At 39.9% G+C, this 18020-nt stretch overlaps 1 protein-coding gene across 1 annotated transcript in view; it reads right to left on the reverse strand.

Annotated features, from left to right (window-relative positions):
* The window catches only part of drp2 (dystrophin related protein 2), a 77407-nt gene extending 66880 nt beyond the window's left edge, over nt 1-10527 (reverse strand). The window contains 2 exon segments of the mRNA XM_051072466.1: nt 6024-6198; nt 10322-10527. The gene's annotated coding sequence lies outside the window, so the exon portion shown is untranslated.
* Between the last annotated feature and the right edge of the window lie 7493 nt (nt 10528-18020).

An 18020-nucleotide genomic window follows, 5' to 3' on the forward strand; every position in this document is an offset into this window, starting at 1 on the left:
TTCACCTGAAAATTGATACCAGGCAACAACTAAATTTAATCGTTGTTTTATGATGCTGTTATAGATCCGCTCACTTCACTTCACAATATTTGTAGACACAGCAGTAAAACAAGTCAATTATGATCTATGATCTATTGACAAACACACAAAAAGTTGAATTTTCATTTATAAATCAAACTCCTCACCAATGTCTGAATATACTTTCATGCTCCACCTTTATGTGAACTTGTGGATCAGTGGACTTGTCCTCCTTTGACCTCCATATATGTCTTAGTTCGCAGGTCTTCACATAAACAGGACTAATCTGCAAAGCGTCTCCAATCCTCGAGCCCTTGTTGTTCTTACAGCTCCAACGGCACAATGTTTTTCAGTCCTTTGGGGGATTTGAATTGCACCATATAAGCCATTCAGCATGCCTGCGTACAGTGCGTGCACAAACCCTGATTATCTTCCTCCTGTTAGTCAAACAGACACTGTAGCAGTCCAAAAAGTCCAACATTGTCTCTAATCTGTGCAAGACCACCTCTGATTTGTTCTGCACCAGATGATGACTAAGAAGGCACAGTTCAGTGCTCTCCTCACAGCTTCACTCTTGTTTAATTTCAAAGTGGTAATTCAAATTATTCATGGGGCTCCTAATTCCCCAGTGGTTTGTTTTGTCATTAAAGTGTGTCAAAGTTTGTTTTTGTCAGCCCTGCCACCAGATATGGCATCTTTCCCAAAAGTCGTGAAGCTGTGATTCCTTCTTTAATAAATCCTCCTTCCCTGATTTACCAGCCTTTACCCAGTGTGATACACATGACATCAATGGCAGTTTCTCAGGGAAAGGAGAATGGGGCTTTGTGTGAGGGCTGAATTAATAATTACAAGGCTGAGGTAATTGATTAAGACATCAACAAGCTTACAAATGGAACATCAGGTAAAATCAAAAACCTGAAATGTGCTTCACATGTTCACATATTTGGCCTACAAGCTGAAAACACATCCATCAGTATCGCAGAGCAACACTGTGAAACTGAGCAAATATATACAGAGCATCCTGGAAAAATGCTGCCTCTTTCTTACTCTGAAATAAACCACTGAATCTCAAAATGATTCTCAGGCAGCAGTGGGAGAAAAATCTGTTTCAAGCTACTGAATGATTGATAGCTGAGTCCCACACACCTGCCGTCCCATCGCTAACCCCACTAACAGCACCAGGTTTTCACCCCTGACCCTGAACAATGGAATTATAATTAACATGTAATTGGAGCTTGATAAGTCCTGCAGGCAATGTACTGTAACTAGCCTGAGGATAATGTAGGGAAAGTGGGGCACAGAACCACCAAAGGGCATTGCGCTAAACCTGGGATGTCTGTAGAAGGCACTGGCAAGGATAAGAGGATAGGGGGAAGAACAGAGGTGGAGCAGTACAAGAAAAAAAAAACAGCAAAAGCAGAGAGGAAGAGGAGGAAGAGCAAAAAGGTAGAGACTGAATGAGAAAGTGAATGGGAAAAAAGAGACCTTGAATGAGAAGGGTTCCAACAGATAGCTTTACTTGTGAACAGAGACAGGAACATTGTGGTAATGACAAAAGCAGACAGAAACAAAAACAGACTAAGAGGTCTCCCCTTGCCCTCAGACAGACGCTGAGCGTGGGTGGTTGGCTCTCTGCAGTTATCTGAGCCATGCGGCAAATAAATTCATAGCATGCCACCGAGCCACCCACACCAACCCCGGGGGGCATTCCCTGCAGTGCAAAACAGTGGGCACCTCACTATGTGGCACGGCCCAAACCTCAACAATGCCTGATATTGTTACCGGTGCGGTTGACACTGTAATCAGCTTTGTTAGATGGAAAAAAATCTGTGTGTGAAGGAAGTTATAGTTCATACTTTCAACTGACTGGGTGAGATTTGTGATGATACAGCCACAAGCTGTTTTGTTTTTCACTGCTACAATATGCAAGAATAGGATGCAGTACAGCTGGTCACATCAATATGCCTTGACCATAACCACAAGTTAGAACAAGACTAAGTTCTGAATTATACTAGAACAGAACTAGTTTGTATGATGTGTCTGATCATGACGGACATCAAAAGTGTTCATTAAAACTCAAAAGCAGAGCTAAAAGATAGATGTTACAGAGAGAGGGGAGATGCAATATCTTTTAAGTTTGGGGATAACATCCCACTCTCTCCTGGAAGGCATTCACAGTGTTGCATACGGTCGTGCAACTAAATTCAGAGCATGGCATGCCGCCTTGCACATGAAAAGTGACAGAGATAGTTGTACTAAGTGGGCGTGAATGTCAGATTGTCTGTTTAAGAGAGTAACAGAAGTTGTCACACACAGCCCATCCCCTCAACTCCGACATTAGAAAAGTGTGGGAGGAGGGGGCTTCTGAAGCTTTTCGACTCTCTGACAAGCAGTGCTGATGAAGTATACTGATGCCTTGAGAGGCACAGCGCTGCTTTGAGCTGAATCAGCCTGTTATCATACTTACAGTTGCTAACTGGCACAAACCACAACGTACAGCTGAAGCTAATAGTTTGGCAGGTATCTGGGCATAAACCAAAGTACTGAACAAATACAATTTTTTACCAGCGGACATTAATGTCAATACCAAATTCACTGGCAATACATCAAACTCAAAACCATAAATGTGAATCTGGTTGCGCTAGAGGAAATGTCAGAGAATCTCCGAAGTCACAGAGGATACATCCTCTTGAGACGATACATCCTCTTGAAGATGTCTGTGCAAAATCTGATGGCAATTCGTTTGATAGTTGTTGAAATATTTTAGTAGGTGGACAGAGTGCATACTATACCATTAGTAAAAAAAATGGATGAGTAAATCCCAGCTGGCTGACCTCAGATCATTAAATTGCATGCACAAGTCAATTTGTCCCATTTGTTCCAAAGAGCTGTTCAAACACTCAACACACATCATATAACTATAGTAGGCTGACAAAGAGAGGGATTTGCTGGATTAAAAACAGATTTTACTTCATACTTTAAAATACATCATTCAAGTGTCTGATAATAAAAGACTAATGGAATGCAACAGGTGCACATGAACCTCTCATGTCTTTTCATAGAGAGATGACTCATTCGGACAAGTAATTGGTTGAGAAAGTTGTCATAAGATTCACGTTCTCTTTTTTCAAATGTGTTAAAGGCAGGTTCAGTCCAGGTGAACAGAGACAAATGCCAGATAATTACCTGATAGTGCCTTACATGAATCACAAAACCATTAGAAAAATAACTCAGCCTTTTCTAAAAGAGTCTCTACCGAGCAAATAGCAGAAATTCACTGAAACCTCCCACACTCTCATACTGTATTTTCTTACACAATAGTTACAGATGGTTGAATGGCTTCAGCAATATGCTCGAGGTAATAAATGTCTCTTTTATATATATTCATAATCATTCAGTGGTGATTATGATAGACATAGCACAATACACAGCTGTAGTCCACTTGTTTGAGGCTATTATCTCAATCCTGCATAAGACATTAAACCCCAAGTTGATATAGCACAAAGCACACAGCAATAAGAACAGCATGTCTACATTTTTTGCCAGTGGCATCAAAGTGCTATTTTGTCGTCGCTTAACACATGCAACACAGCTGGTGAGTGTGTGTACAGTGGCTCACAGTGTAATGATTTTGTTTAATTCCAATACAAGATGGCAAAAAAGTGATCAAACCCCTGACCCTCTGTTATCAGCACTGAGTCCAATTAGCTGAGTGACACCATGTCACACTGATAAATTCCCTGTGCCACTGCCATCTGTAAATGTTTAGAGAATGCATTTTGTTGCACTATTTAGTCCTTCCATTTCCATTTCCATTTCTGAGTGGTTTTTTTTTTTTGTTTTGTTTTTTTTTTTGAAATGGGAGAATACAGGCGTTTCACATCATGGTGATTGTTGTTACATTTATAATCCCCAAAGGATAAATCCTACAGACTCTAGTGATCCCCTGACTTCAGAACCACCAGCAGGTCAAAGTTTTCAGTTACCCAGTGAAATATCTCAACATCTATGGGACAGATTGACACAACATTTGGTACAAACATTCCTGGTTCCCAGAAGAGGGATCTTACAGATCTTGCTGATCCTCTGGCTTTTCCCTTAGCACCACTATGCAGCTGATTTGTGATTTTTAGTGAAATTTCTCAACAGGATTGCATTGAAATTTGTTACAGACATCCATGCAACCCTAAGAAAGATCTGTAGTCGCTTTGGTTATCCCGTCTTTTCATTTAGCGCACTGTTAGAGCAAATGCAAAACCGACATTCCCATCAGTCTCAGATATTAGCATGCTAACACACTAAAGTCAAATATGTTAAACATAACACCTGCTTAGCACCACCAACAACTTAAATCCAGTCAAGGTACAGTATACTATAGGGATAATGTACGAGAGACTTTAAAGGATAAAAGGAAGCAGCCATGACTTTTATTGGAGCAGAGCCTCAACCACCTGTCAATCAATGCCAGACAGGCTATTATAAAGCCAGTCGTCTGCACTTGTCCAACCGCTGGCATTAAACGCAGTCAGACGTTTCCTCTGGACAGCACTCACCCTCAAGGTTAGACAGCTTTTCAGTGAAGCTCCTTCTCATTCATTCATTCTTATATTTGTCTTTCACTCTGCCCCTCCCATTTCCCTGCATCCCATCTCTCTTCTGTGATGATTTCATACCAGCTGTCTGTTCTCTCTCTATCTATCTCTTTCTCTCGAGTCCTTCCTGAACACCCCAGCCCCCACTTCCTCTCTCAGCCTGATGAAGTCAGAGTGCAGCTCGGGTATAAACAGCCACTGCAGGCCATCCATAGTGATCTCATTACACAGGACTGCAGGGGAAACTGTCTTAACCAATTTCACAACTATCCTCCCTTAACCTCCCCCTCCCTCTTTCCTAGATACATCAGGGTCAAGTAAGCAATTAAGGGGCCAATTGTCTAAACAGAATGCCAGTTGAAGAAACAGAAATGATGCAGCAAACCTGGACAGTTTCCAATTAAGCATCAAAGATGAACATGAACGCCCTCTAATTGTTTTGCACTGGCAAACCTCTCGAGTGTTACTTGCACAATGGCAGTATTAACCCATATTATATCAATAATTAAGAAGCTGACTGGAAGAAGCACTGAAATATGCATTATTGTCTGACAGAACTTTATTAGACAATCCTTTTTTTTAAATTGCCTGAAAACTGACCATTAAGAGCAACAAGAAGAAAGGAAAAACAAACAGAGACAGAGACTATATATATATATATATATATATATATATATATATATATATATATATATGTATATAGATGTTAAACATCATTAAGCTCTACTCCCTTGTGTGACTGGCTTGACAGACACTTACACATATTAGAATAATGTTTCCTAGCAAATACAACCACAAAAAAAGCAACTGCCATACGGAATATTCAAGTACTAATTTCCCAGCAATTAAGAGTCTGTATAAAATGTCAACTTTGGTTAAGCCAAAAGCCATGAGATGTGTTTTAAAAGTGCATTTAAAAAGTGAAGGCAGGAAAGTGAAAGTGACATTTCTTTGCAAATTTCATCACTGCCTTTTGGTTTTGTGCCCTGATCTGTCCCAGACTGGAGTTGTGGCTCAAGAAACTTACAGCAAACCCAGTGAATCTCAATAACAAAAACACACAGTGATGGGAAGATGGTTGCTAACCAACAGTTAATATAAGACTGAACCTGATCAAATGTTTTGTTGGGAAAATGATCCAATGAAATCCAATGTACCCAGACAATGTCATGACTGAAATTAACATTTTTATTTATTTCTACAGCCAAAATGTAGGGTTCAGAAATGCAATGAGAAGCTTTGTTGCCATAGAGCTGAGGATCTCCATTGCAGTTGACAGAAAGTGCAGCCACTCTCTTCTGTCTGATACATACAGCAGGGAGGCTCTCAAAACATCCATCCCTCCAGACTGTTACAGATTTTTTTACAAAATGTCTTGTCCTCCAGCAAACACCAGTGTGAATGTCCTCTTACCGGATGTTATGAGACTTGCGCTTGATCTCGTTCCAGCAGAGGTTCATGTCTCCTGTTTGGTGCGGGCTGCCTCCTCTCAGTCTTCGGCACTCAGTCCCCTCCTCCTGCCCCTCACCGTCCACTGTGGACTGGCACGGCACACAGTGGCATCCCGGCCACGAGGGCCGCCCCGCAGCTAAACACAAACACACAGACAAAAGAGAAACAGCAAGATATGCCAAAGTGAGTACTATGGTTGTGACAGCTTTCTCTCCTATCGACCTCTCTCTAGTTCTCTCTAGTTGTCTGTCTTCCAGGGGTGCCAGTGTTAAGAGGTCTGTCAGAGTTGGTTGGCTGCACCTGGAGAGGGAGTGGCCTAGGGATATAAAAGGGCTGCTATCCTCTTTTGTTGCTGTGCAGCCAGACACCCTCCACATGGCCTTCACTTAAGATTAGTAACCACCCATACTTCACCCATGCCCACATACTTTGTACCACTGATGCCTAATATTCCCATATTTCATTATGAGTTGTTATGCTCAGTGTTATAAATACCTTTTTCACCTTTGTTCAGTGTGTGGACTCTCTCATTTGTTGCAGGTCCGGACCCAGGTTCATAACACAGTCAACTGCTGATAATGAATATTCTGTGTTGATATATAAAGCCAGTGAGGGTAGGATTAGGCTTTGGTGACCCCAGGAGTAGTATCAAAAAATAAAAAGATATATATATAGATATATATATATATACATATATATATTTTTTGTTTGTTTTTTGTTTTGTTTTTTTAAATCGCAGGCCTCTTTTCTGACACCCACTTAGAATGGATGACTAATAGCAACACGTACTACAAACTTGACAGGCTCCTTGACAGGCTATGGGCGGAGCCTAGGACTAACCTATGTCTAATTTGGACTGTGATAATTGACCTAAGCCTGATAGCTTATAATTAATGCTACAGTACATACCTGTATGTGTTTCTAATAAATAAGAAGAGGAGAACACAAAACTCAACAAACATGAAATTCACCAGTATTTTAGATTTAGCAGGTCTTTAAGCAGAGACCTGATTTAGGTCTGAGATAGAGGGAGCCCTTGAACACATTAATCCTGTATTTTAAAAAATAATCTGGTGAAAGACTAGAAGATTTATAGACTGTTGAGGGCAGAACCTCTAACCCGTCAGCCATAAAGTGACTGAGCATTAATCAATCATGATCAGTACAACAGTAAATCAGCAGACAGATACCTCTACCAGTCAGCCTCTGGTGAATATTCCTGCCTTATTAAAGAGAGCACAATGCACATTCACAGTTTGGCGATGCTCAAAACATGAAGCGCCACACAGAGCAAAAAAATCTAGCCAACAAATCAGAGGCATATTGAATAACTATGTCTTGCGTGTGAGCTAGAAAACCTGAATCATGAGACACCAGCAGTTTTATCCCATTATTCCATTCCATTAAACTCAGGGTAACAAACGCAGACAAAAAGCCTGTTTTTCACAGACTTTTAGAGTGAGAGAGCATGTGAAGCTAGACTTGAAGAGGTGCAAACCCCTTGATGGAGCTGGGGGGGAAAAAATATCACAGAAGCAGCCCACGCACACAAACACACACCATAGTAAGTGGCATTCAGGACAGGAGAAGCTTTTCCAGGTTCACAGGTCATGATAAATCTTGTGTTTGGCCACTGGGCTGTCAGAGGCTTCCTGTCTTTTCTGCTCATTTCACAACCTTTACCTGAGCAGCAGCAGCTGGGTTTCTCAGTTAACACCCTCAGCCTTATAACATACACACACACACAAACACACACACACACACACGCTATAACCAGGAGCTTTCCTTGTGTTTGGTCAGAAGGCTCTTATCACATCGTTTTTAAAATGCGCTTTAGATGTGTTTCTTGCCTGCAGTGGGCCACAACCTTTAGAGCAGCAGTCAGCCATCCATCTTATGCAATATACAACATACATACACATATTACATCCACTCAGATATACAGATAGCAAAAGACAAGATGCTCGAGTCAGCCAGAGGACTTTGTTGCAGCCAAAAAGTTTCCCTGGGTGCACTGCTCATGTTTATTACAGCTGCAACAATTAGTCGACTGTTTGATCATCAGAAACTTCATTGGCAACTAGCTAAATATATTTGGGTTTGGACCACTGGTCGGGCAAAAACAGACATTTGAGGACAACACCTTGAACAATGGGAAAAAGGGATGAAGAATTTTCACTATTTTCTGATATTTTATAGACTCAATAATTCATTGGTTACTCCAGAAAATAATGAAAAGATTATTCAGTAAAGAAAATAATTATTTGGATATGAATTTCTCAAGTTTTACTGTAAATAGACATTGCTACCATTTGGGTACATTTGCACATTTACCATAAAATACATCTCAGTTGTTTGATGCCTTGTTGCCTAAGGAATCCAGAAGAAGAATTTTTCCATTGCCTTTTCTGTATGGGATAATATGGGTTAAGGGTTAAGGTATCTTACATGCCACTTCCTTTCAAGTACTTCTCTCTGGAGCTCAGGTGGTTTATCTAAAACAAATTGAGCCCAAAATGAACCAGGAAGAAGGAACTTTTTTTGCAGTGTCAACATTTGAGTGAACCACTCCCCAGTGAGAGGGAGGGGGAAAAACCTGCTTGCAGCACACTCATCTCCCAATTCTTTATCTTTACCCTCCTCTCCTTCCTCTGTATATATTCATTATTCCTTCTACCTTTCTAGTTTGTTCTGCAGACCACCTCATCTCAGGTCGGTAGTTTTTTTGTTTTTTGTTTTTTTTATTTCAGTTTTACATGAATCATCGCCATCTTGTTCCCTCCCCTGTCTCTCGTTATCTCTCTGTTTCCTTCCCTCCCTTTTCTTCCACAGACAGCTCCTGTTAGTGTAGGTGAGTCTTGTATGAATCAGCAATACCCTGCACATCTCCTCCATTCTCTCCTGCTCTCACTGTCTCTTTCCTTTCGCTGGTAATCAGAGGTCACGTGTGACTCTGCATACTCCTCACTTGAGCTCAAGTGCCTCTAAAAATAATAACATAAACACCTTTGTATCCTGCGTACTCTGATTCACTTCACTGTTCTGTGTTTGTGAATAAAACATAGAAGTGAATGCCAGCAGAAAACCACACACGGCACGATAACGTTTAAAAGCATAACGGCAGCACAATTGTTAGTTTGCTTTGGAAAGATGCCTCTTCAAGATGTGAAATGGAGTTGAACAATGACAAACATCAACCACACCACTGCTAACACCAAGACAATACCCTGCGGGGGAAAGATAGCTCAGGGGAGAGGTTTGTTTCTGCAGTGAAGAGGGAGCAGAGTGACAGACAGCTCTGTCGGCGACCTCACATCTCTCTTCTTCCTCTTCAACTATTTCTCACAGAGCTACTAAAAGAGTTTCACATAAAGACACAAACTCGTACATCACTGCACCTGAAAGATTATACTGTATTTATAAACTTGTTTAAATATTTAGAAAAAAAAACAGCCCTCGTTTTGGATGCAAGACACATTAAAAGCCATCACAAAAGGGAAACGATGTCTCCAAAAATCATGTCATACAAATGCCTCTATTATCTGTGTCTTGTAGGCACACATCTGCATCACGCAGGCATGTATCAGCACCACAGTGCAAGACATTAGGTGGGTCTGTCTCCCGCTTTAAACTTCAAAAACATGAGTCAAGCTTTAAACATGCATTATTTACGGCCTTGATCGGATGTGGCGTTGCTCAGTCAAGCGTGTGGACTGCGTGTTTTCCAAAGATGCTGAAAAACCAGCAGAGATTTCACTGACATGCCACAAAGTGACACAGACAATATTCATCTTGCTGCTATGGCTACAGTTTTCACCTCCATGTCCTCCATGACTGTTTCCAACAGAAATCATAGCTTAACAGTTTTAAAAACTGCCCCAATTATGTGAACAGCACAGAGAGATTTTTCCTGCTGGGTTTTTTTTTTTCCTGACCACTCGAGCCGAGGCAACCTGAAGGGACATTTTTTCAGACAATATGCAAATTTTAAATCAAAGGAGTTGAAGATGATAAAAGATAGCACACAAGGCTTTTCTGGATTTCACAGCAAAAGAGAAAAGACAGTTCAATTGTGCAGATAAAGCATCAGAGGATCAAAGCCACTGTGCCGCTACACCATGTCTACACGTTGATATTAATCTGAAGGAATCAAGACTGTGGCTCAGATATCCCTGAGAAGCAATAAGATAGCTAGGATTTACTCTCATTACTGGAGCTCTGCAGACAAATGCAATTCTTTCTCAATGTGCAGTGCCTACCTTAGTGGTACAGACTTGCTGTGCCGCTCGACTCCAGTCTCAGACTCATGTTGTTAAACCTGTCACTGAGGGTAAATGAGTGTTGACATTATTTACCCTGTCTGTTGGTTGGCCTGGACAGAGAATGCTGAGATAAGTTGAAGCATGCAGGGAAGGATAGAAGTAACAAACAGGGAGAGAGAGTGAGGTAGGGAGGGTGTGGTGGGAAAGATAGACACAGCAGAGGGAGAGATGGGTGACCTAATAAGCAGAGACTTCTCTCTTGGTCAAAGACGTCTCTGTCCTTGTACATTCTTGCTCACACCTACACGTCCCCGGCACTCCCCACGACCAACGGGAAGAAAAGGCCATCTGCCTGATGTCCTTCGACCCACACACGCACTCACAAAAACCTGCATTAGTGGTTCTGGGAACAGTCTCAAGTCAGAGAGACATAAAAATAAAATAAATTCTTACAGTCCTACAGGAGAGGATTGCATTCCTACAAGATGTTCTCACAGTACACAAAATTGATTATAAGAAGTGCAATGGTCAAAGCCACTGAACAATGAAAAAGTGAAGAAATAACAAGTTCACAAAAGGTTATGTTTACACACTTTTTGAAATGAAGAGTGAGGACAAGTTAACATTTTCTAAATTTTAATTCTTGAGTTAGTTTTCCGTGTTTGGACTTTTAGTCAAACACAAGTTTTTGCACAGTCATTTATGGGCCCAGAGGATGAATCCTAAATAGGCTACTAATTATTAATGCTACAATGAAGTTGACTTTTGAGAGAAATATCTCCACAACTATTGGATGGATTGTCATAAAATGTTGTGCAGACAATCGTCTTCCCCTCAGGATGAAATGTAACCACTTTGTCGCCGCACTGACTTTTCACCGAACGCCATCATCAGGCAACAAATGTTAATGCTGCTAAAATGCTAAACTTAGATGCTGAACAAGGTCTGTGAGCATGTTAGCATGCAGACGTTAGCATTTAACAAAGCCTCCAAGAGCCACCATCCTGGCTATATACTCCTAGTCTTGTTGACAGTTTATGTTGCAAGTTATTTCATTTATTCAACCTGCATCTAACAAAAAGTCTCTTGAGATAGATTATCTCTTTCACAAGAGAGACATGACTGAAAAGGCAACATAGTTTAGTTATCGCAAAGTCATTAAAAAAAACCCCACTTAATTTTAAACTATTTTTCAACATTCACATATACCTCAAGAAGGCAGGACCTGAGAGGCATAAAAGAGACACCTTGATGTATTTACATTCCAAAGGAAACATTGTTGAAATCTGGCCTCTGAATGCCTGTTATGACGGCAGTGTTTAAAAATCTAATTTGTCTTGAAGGAGGGTGCATAGAATGAAAATGCAATTTTGCCAGGTTCAGAACAAACTAGGGGGACACTGAAGACTACCCATCTAGATCAGTGGTTCCCAGACAGATTTTTTGGCTTGTGACCCCTCTTCACAGGTTCTGGTCTTGTATGAATCATGAGGAATTCAAGTGTGAGTGTTTGTTTTTATTCTCTCTTTTAGATCATTTAGCTTCATTTGGAAGATTTGTAGAGGCTTAAAGAGATTAAAGTATTATTTCATGATAAAAGTAAGGAAAAAAAGATCATCTGTATAGTAACCCATATTTTTCTTTCAAATTTTGTTAATCACTATCTTTATCTTGGGACCCCTTGTGAGGTGTCACAACTTCCAAGCTGGGTACCACTGATCACGGATTACTGTTCACCACTGAGGATTAAAAGGATAAGGAGTGAAGAGACTTATGCAGGGTGAGGTGAAGGTCCAGCCAAAGGGGGCAAAGGTTTTCCTTAAGGGCATTTCACTCTCAGTTATAAAACATTCATATTAAAATATACATTGGGTGACAGATGGTGTGATTGTACTGAAATAGAAGTAATTCGGTGCTGTAATTGCGACCACATCCTTCTGTCAGCAGGCTAAAGCCAGCAACGATTTGTAATGCTTTCACACCCACAATTACAACACTCTACAGAAGTGATAAAGCCATTATGCACTGTCCAAAAGAACTGGCAAGAGCTGATACTGACGCCCAGAACTCAACGGCTGGGCTTCACTGAATGTGCCGAACACTGATTTAACTTCAACAAATAAATGCCAAGCCAACAATGACTCAGAGTATCAGTGTCCAGGAGGCCTGCTGCTAAACCAATACGAGCTGGTGCAATTGAACCCATGCATTTCTGTGAATGTGTGCCTGCATTTTGATGTATGTGTGTGTGTGTGTGTGTGTGTGTGTGTGTCCTGGCTTGTTTCAGTAGCAGGCTCCTGGCTTTGTGCCTGATGGGGGTAAGCGGAGGTTGGACCACTGCCTCCTTGCTGCTCTGTCCCGCTGTCCCACAGCCCTTCGACAGGCACCAGTTAGAAGAGAAAGGGGGATAACACACACACACACACACACACACACACACACACACACACACACACACACCCTCTAGCTCTTAGTCCCTCTCTGCTGTTGAAGCAGGATGAGCGAGCTGAGCTTCCCCTCACAGCTGCAACCGTCACACGCTGCTGGAGACTGGAGGGGCTCCAATGACACAGCACACACACATATTCACATAGGCCCTCTTCAGTATCAGCTATTAAATAGTAGGCATGCACAGAGACACACACGTACTGTAAAAAAAAAAAAGACATACACACACGCTTACAGTTACATCAGCTGTACCCTCCTACACCCCTGCTGGGTACAGGCAGCTGTCAAGCTGTTCCATTTCCCCCCTGAAACATCCTCGCACCCTTCCCAAGCTTGGCTCCTTTTGTCTGCAGATATGTGACGCAGTGATTTGCGATTTGAAGCACCCAACTGAACAGCAGGAGCAAGGAAAGGTTTTCACCTCCCTTCCTCCTGCCATCTTCCTCCTGTACCCTCATCATGACTGCACATTGTCATGCTCACAGTGTTTTGCCCTCCAACCAGATATTTCATTATCCTTCCTACTTTATTATCATTTCAATGACAAAGTAATTTCCCTCTGGAGAAAACATGCCATCCACACACTTATTTATATTTACATGCTGACATTCTTTCTTTCTTTTTTGTCCTGAAAAGATGGCTTTGAAGCGAGACCTCGCAGATGAAATAAGAGCTCAGCTGATATTAACATCATTATTGCTGTGGGTGGAAGTGAGGGAGTGTTATTTGAACACTTTATAGGACACTCGTTGTGTTGATTCTAGCATCTAGTGAGTAATGGTTACGCTTTTCATTCAACTGTATGAATGAGAGCAGCAGTGGAGGATCAATTGACTGCCTGAAAATATTATTCTGTGATCATTTGTTTTAATGTGTGTGTGGTGTGTGTGTGTGTGTGGTGTGTGTGTGTGTGTTAATGCATGCTAGGCTGTGTGCTGTCCTCACTGTGTCCTCATTTGGCCCTGTCTGGCTGTGATACTGTATGACTGTGTGAGCCCTGCAGTAGCCACATGAACAACTGTACTGGACAAGTCTCCAAATCACCCGAGTTAATTTTGTCTATTACTGAGTTTCAACGCTTAATTATACTTATATTAAATACTATAATACCCACAAGCTTAAGCTGCCTCCACTGTGGGGAAGAAGCCAGTCCACCGAGGAAATAAGAGCTGGAGCAAATTCAGAACAAGTTCTCGTTGCAAACTGGAAAAAAAATATGGCGCCATAGCTGCTGAATTAATCTAAATTGATCCATAATCTGAAGCTGACCTGAAGTTGAAGTGCTGAATTTATTACCAGATTTCTGCAAAGAGTGATCTTAATTGCAGCTTGCCAATAGTAGTGCAAGTGGCCAAATTTTAAGCTTGGTGATTGGATGGTTCTCAATGTTGGCTGGTTTCACATCATTTTATTTTATTTTTGTTTTTTGGCCACTTTGGGTCAAATTTTGTAAATAAACAGCTGTTAATGCTAATGTTGGCTATGCAGCCATAGCAAAAGCTAACATATAGCGCCTTTAAGTCCAAAGTTCACTCAAATTTTAGCTCTGTTTCTGGTCTCTATCAACTCCTCAGGTAAATGTCTGGCTCTGTAGCTGAATGGTGCAAGTGAACCAAACTGCATTAAAATTGAGCCATAAAACCAAAATAATGACATGAAAGGCACTGTAAAGGTAGAGCTGAGGGAAACTGAGTCAGGTGACAGTAATTCTGTCAGTTATGACACTACAGAGGACGCAGTTCACATTAAAAGCAAACATTTGATCCATGGTCAATAATATAAATCTATGTATTACAGCAACTTTCAGTTTTTATATTAACTAGTGCTCTGATTTTTTTTTAAATCAAAGTTAAAAATATTTTCTAATGCAGTTGCTGATGAAGACTTGGAAGTGCTCAAAATGCCAGTAACCTAACATATGCAAAGGGCATGACTTTTACTTCAAAAACCCAGGACAGGAATAACTTCTCTCACTTCATAACTTTGCTCTGTGTTCTCTCAAGATGCTGCCACCCATTTACAGAAAACCAGTTGATTTGTTTTGAAAACAGGCTGAGATACTCTTAATACACTGACAGATTTTTTCACTTGAAGAAAATAAGACTTTTAACGCTCTATAGCAAACACAAATTTCTTGGTAAGATTAAGTTATTTTTGCAGTGTGCCCTGAGTGGTCTCTGCTTCAAACACCTCTCCCAGCAAGGAACAGATCACGGGCAAATGTCCACTTTACTTGGCTGTTTTGTTGAAGCCACTGGTACAGACAGCATCCTAATGAGCTTATTGTGAACACTTTCCATTTTTATTTCATACAGTCATCTTCGTTTCTCCTGCTGTCTCTCTCTCTTTTTTTTCTCAAGAAAATTGAATTTACAGCTGTGCAACCGTTAATGAAAGCTCAAAAACCTCATGCAATTTCACGTACGGCTTGTTTAACCATAGTGTATTTCACTCGGTGTGTGGGTGTGTATGTGTGCACATTGCATGCAAATATTCACCTTGAGATTCATATGTCATCTGTTCAATTATGTTTATAACTAATGAACAGGGCTTAATAGAGTTAAGATTTAAAGAGCCATTTCTAGCCGTTGAATCTATTTTAGGGAAGCAGATGACAGTTGAGATATTTCATCTTGTATCAAACAAAAAAAAAAAAAAACAGCTCCTTTCCTATAAAACAGTTCCTGAAAATGACAAGCAGATATGAATCAAAGTAACAAATTAAAAACAGAGGACCACAGGGCTTGAAATTACCAGCGAAGGCATCACAAAATGAACTTGGCTCATTTTAGAGATGTTAAAGCTCATTACTTAAGCAAAAGCAAAAACGGTGATTAACTTAACAGATTGGAATACTTTTCTCGGGTGAATGACTTCAAGCGCACCTTTGGCAAACTTGAGTGAGCAGACTGAAAAATACATGGGCTGAGAAAGCAGAGGACTGAGCAGCTAGATGTAAAAAGAAATTTTGCTGTGGGTTTGGAATACGATACAATTGTTGGTATTCAGTCCACTTTAACTCAAAATTAAGTGTCTTAAAACATCCTGACAATGTCATTTTCATAATGTAAACCTTATAAAAGGAAGTGTTTAGTAATGCAATGTTGTGCTTAGGATGTATGCAATCCCATTAGTCTATAGTGATGTAATGTATGCAGTGTGTGACAAGGCAGCTGGCAAAGAACTAAAGCACAGCAACAAAGCAGAGCACCACTAAAGAGGATTTAAAACATATCAGTCCGTATCTTAAACAGATTATTTGGTCAGTCCTTTATAACTATATCAAAAGGCATTTTGGGGATTAGCCAAGACAAAAAACTATTAGTCTCAAAGGAGTTCATATTGTGGCCCCAGCTGCATTGTTTTGAGTGTCGCACAAAAATATTAAAAAGTCAATAAATTAAGGCGTTCTCTTGTGTTTGAAATACCCAATTAATAACAAGTGCATCTGTTCTGTTTAGACTTAATTAAAGAAAATTAACACAAAGAAATGCACGTACCGCCTTACAATTATCGTGCTGATTAAAAGTCAACCCCGTCATTGCTTCCTAACATGCAGTGATGTGTGGAGAGGGAACGCCTGCTTCAGAAAAGAGGTAATTTAGCAAACCCCTAGTTGAAATTCTTGCTAATTAAGAAGAGTTTCTTCTACTGCAAAGACTATGAGATGAAATATTCTGCTGGGAAAGAATGCATAAATGATATAAAGTCAGCTCAAGTTTAAAACAAAAACATATTACATTCTTCTCTCTAATAGTTTCTTTTTTTCCTCAGCTCTTAACTGATCCTCATTTTTAGGGTCACAAATCAACATCAACAGTTGCAATACATATGCAACAAAGAAAAAGCATCATGCAGAGAGAAGCAACTTGTATGTAGTTACAGAATTAAGTTCTACCATTTATAAATGTCCTCAGATATGTGCATTCAGTAAAATTACCTTGTACAAATATTCAAAAATTGCAACCATTTGGGCCTGAAACCAAATGATGCATTACTTGGTCCTGAAACAAACAGGGTGGATCAGAAAACCTTGTGAGTCTACTGTGATTAAACACCCAGTGCAAATAATAAATCCATTCCATTCATCCATCCATCCCAACAAAAAGTCACAAGTAATTTGGTTTAGTGATGGCACAGCAGCCGACAACAACATAAAAATAATGCAAATTAAAATTCAGGGTTTTGTTATAGCCTTGAGTAGCATTTGGGATTAATAGTGCATGTATAAAACAGCTGGCATCCTCTGAACTGAAGCAGCTAAAGTGAGCATTTTCTAATCTGAGTTTTAAATTATTAAAATAACAGAGAGAGCATAAAAGCATAAAATAAAAGTTAGACTAAAATACATATTTTAATTTCATTTTCACAGGGTAGGTACTGCTGACCTTGTCTAACCTGACTGCACACCATTTACCTGACTTTGGTTCCAAGTAATGCATTTGCGCCGCTTTCACCAATAACAGCTTTGTTTATTTGGTATAATACAAGCTGGGCTCCTGCTCAAAAATGTCATTTAACAAACAAGTACTTGCTTTTATTTATCCTAACATATTCTCATTACACCCAGCTAGATAGAGCTGAGAAGGTCTGAATAATGAATTTTTTCAGTATCTGTGACAAGACACTTGAGTTTTGATGGAAATTTTCTTCAACAACAAAGTCCAACTTCTAAAATGCATTAATGTTTAGTGTTGTCTTATTGGAATAAGCTAAGAATATTACATAAAGCATAAAACTAATAAAATATTAATTTAAAAGTCAGGAAATAAATTATTAAACTCCAAATAAACAAGGTGAGTCTAACTAGTCAGTGCTGATTTTCATTACTTAGTTTTCAGTCCTCTATGCTAATACAATTCATTTTAAATTTTAAAAACTTAAAAGCAATAATAATAAAACATTTTGATAGCTGCCTTAATAATATGCTGTTTCTTAACAGCAATATACTTTTACCATGGTCAAGAATGAACTTTCAATTCAAATGAATCCTAAAATGCAGTAAATGTAGCTTACTGTACATCAAGCTAAATCTGACATGTTAACACTGGGTACTGGGCTAATTCATTCAAAAAGGTTTTATTTTCTGACTGTTACTCATACCACTTTGTGTCAGATGCAGAACACAAACAACTTTGAAATTAGCCAATATGAGTTTCTATAGAGGAACGAAACACACCAGTTCTCAAAGCTGGTGTTATTACAGAAGTAAACTGGATCTGTATTCTGCCTAAAATAAACAAAGCCT

The sequence above is a fragment of the Lates calcarifer genome, linkage group LG8 (assembly GCF_001640805.2).
Source record: "Lates calcarifer isolate ASB-BC8 linkage group LG8, TLL_Latcal_v3, whole genome shotgun sequence".
In the NCBI taxonomy this organism is placed as follows: Eukaryota; Metazoa; Chordata; class Actinopteri; family Centropomidae; genus Lates; species Lates calcarifer.